The sequence below is a fragment of the Ovis aries genome, chromosome 4 (assembly GCF_016772045.2).
Source record: "Ovis aries strain OAR_USU_Benz2616 breed Rambouillet chromosome 4, ARS-UI_Ramb_v3.0, whole genome shotgun sequence".
Classification (NCBI taxonomy): domain Eukaryota; kingdom Metazoa; phylum Chordata; class Mammalia; order Artiodactyla; family Bovidae; genus Ovis; species Ovis aries.
In genome coordinates this window covers 86,257,699-86,260,030 of record NC_056057.1, presented here as the reverse complement: position 1 = coordinate 86,260,030, position 2,332 = coordinate 86,257,699, and the positions used below count along the sequence as shown (strand labels likewise).

General features: G+C 39.4%; 1 non-coding gene across 1 annotated transcript; it reads left to right on the top strand.

The window, feature by feature from the left end:
• The first annotated feature begins 310 nt into the window (after positions 1-310).
• Positions 311-383, top strand: TRNAC-ACA (transfer RNA cysteine (anticodon ACA)). Its single transcript has one exon. It is a non-coding gene; the product is annotated as a tRNA-Cys (tRNA).
• The last annotated feature ends 1,949 nt before the right edge of the window (positions 384-2,332 follow it).

The following is a 2,332-nucleotide window of genomic DNA, read 5'->3' as shown; positions in this document are numbered from 1 at the left end:
GTTTGCCGTGGGTTTGTCATATATGCCCTTTATTATGTTGAGAGAGGGTCCCTCCATGCCCACTTTCTGGAGAGTTTTTTAAATCATAAATCAGTGTTGAATTCTATTGAAAGCTTTTTCTGCATTTACTAAGATAATCATATAATTTTTATTCTTTAGTTTGTTAATATGGTGTATCTGATTGATTTGTGTATACTGAAGAATCCTTGTATCCCTGGGATAAATCCCCCTTGATCATGGTGTATGATCCTTTTGATGTATAGTTGGATTTGGTTTGCTAGTATTTTGTTGAGGTTTTTTGCATCTATGTTCCCTGATAGCTCAGATGGTAAAGCGTCTGCCTACAATGCAGGAGACCCAGGTTTGATCCCTGGGTCAGGGAGATCCTCTGCAGAAGGAAATGGCAACCTAGTCCAGTACTCTTGCTGGAAAATCCCATGGATGGAGGAGCATGGTAAGCTACAGTCTGTGGGGTCACAGAGAGTCGGACACGACTAAGCAATTTCACTTTCACTTTCATCAGTGATACTGCCTATAATTTTCTTTTTTGTGTGTGATATCTTTGTCTGGTTTTGGTATCAGGGTGATGGTGGCCACAAAGAGTGAGTTTGGGAGTATTCTTCCCTCTGCAGCTGTTTGGAAGGATAGGTGTTAGCTCTTCTCTAAATGTTTGATGGAATTTGCCTTTGAAGCCATCTGGTGCTGGACTTTTGCTTGTTGGAAGATTTTGAATCACAGTTTAAATTTCATTACTTGTTATGTATCTGTTCATATTTTCTATTTCTTCCTAGTTCAGTCTCAGAAGGTTGTACTTTTCTAAGAATTTTTCCATTTCTTGCAGGGTGTCCATTTTATTGGCTTGGCTTCCCCTGTGGCTCAGTGGTAAAGAATCTACCTGCACTGCGAGAGACATGGGTTTGATCACTGGGTTGCAAAGATCCCCTGGAGAAGGAAAAGGCTACCCAATCCAGTATTCTGCCTGGAGAATTCCATGGGCATATAGTCCAAGGGGTTACACAGAGTCAGACACAACTGAGTGACTTTCACTTTGTGGAAAATAGAAATTTCACAATGCATCATCTAAAAAACAATGATAATAAACTTGCATTAATAATACACACAAGGTTGGAACAGAAAACTTACAGAGCAAAACGTGACATAGTGGCAATCGTAAGTTGTATAATGAACATTAAGCTCTTAACAACTTTGCACTGTGATGTTAATTGTATCACTCTCTAAAAACATATTGATACATCTCTGGTCAATCACATTCAGATAACAAAAGATATATTAATATGTCTCTAGTCAATGATGTGTTAAGATAAAAGTAGAGTATTGATTTGTTCATATTGTATCAAGCCAGCTGTACTCAGGAATCAAAAGTGTTCATTGTTAAACCTCTGATTGGCAGGTTTCAGCTATAGTGAATTGGCACATGCTCCAAGGGTTATTTGGAATAGTAGACAAGTTTACTGAGGGATGATGGAGGCTCCATCCTAAACTGCAGTGGTCCCCATGCACTTCAGTGTAATCTCTTGTAATGGAATATTCCTCCTGAGGCAGAGGGCCTAACATTTGCACCTGAGACATTTCAAGAACTCTGGATGCAGTTGCTGTCTGGCTGAATGCTATACTACTTTATTTGTGTGCTTTGAAATTATGTGAACTGGGTACATTTTGAATCCGGTGAATCTTCTTTCTGATTCCCAACTAAGGACAAATAGAAATTGAGTCAGTAGTTGTATAACACTCAGGGCTTATATTTAATGTATTTAACTAACTTTTTAAAATATGTTTTTCTAATGGAAAGCAGATCATGTATGATTATGTGCTATTTTTCCAATTAAAAACAATCCCAAGGGCTGTATTCTTGAGGAAGTTTGCAATGAGACACAAAGATAGTCCATTCCCACTTACCCCTTGCCCATGACTGGCTGTGAAAGCTGTGATCTGTGGTATTTGCACAGAATCATTAAACCCTCTCTCCCATCCCCTTTTTACCTCCTTTCCCTCTCTCCTCTCCCTCAGTCTGTCTCTTTTGTCTCTGTCGGGGCTTCTGGATAGCTCAGTTGGTAAAGAGTCCACCTGTATTGCACGAGACCCCAGTTTGATTCCTAGATTGGGAAGATCCACTGGAGAAGGGTTAGGCTACCCACTCCAGTATTCTTGGGCTTCTTGGGATTGCAAAGAGTCCCAAAGAGACTGAGTGACTTTCATTTTCTTTGACTTTCAGGCCACCAAAAATAGAGGAGTAAGGTGGACTTATTTTCATAATCAAATTGTATTGATATTGACCCACACTTTTATATAGATTACTAGTAAATGCTATGGA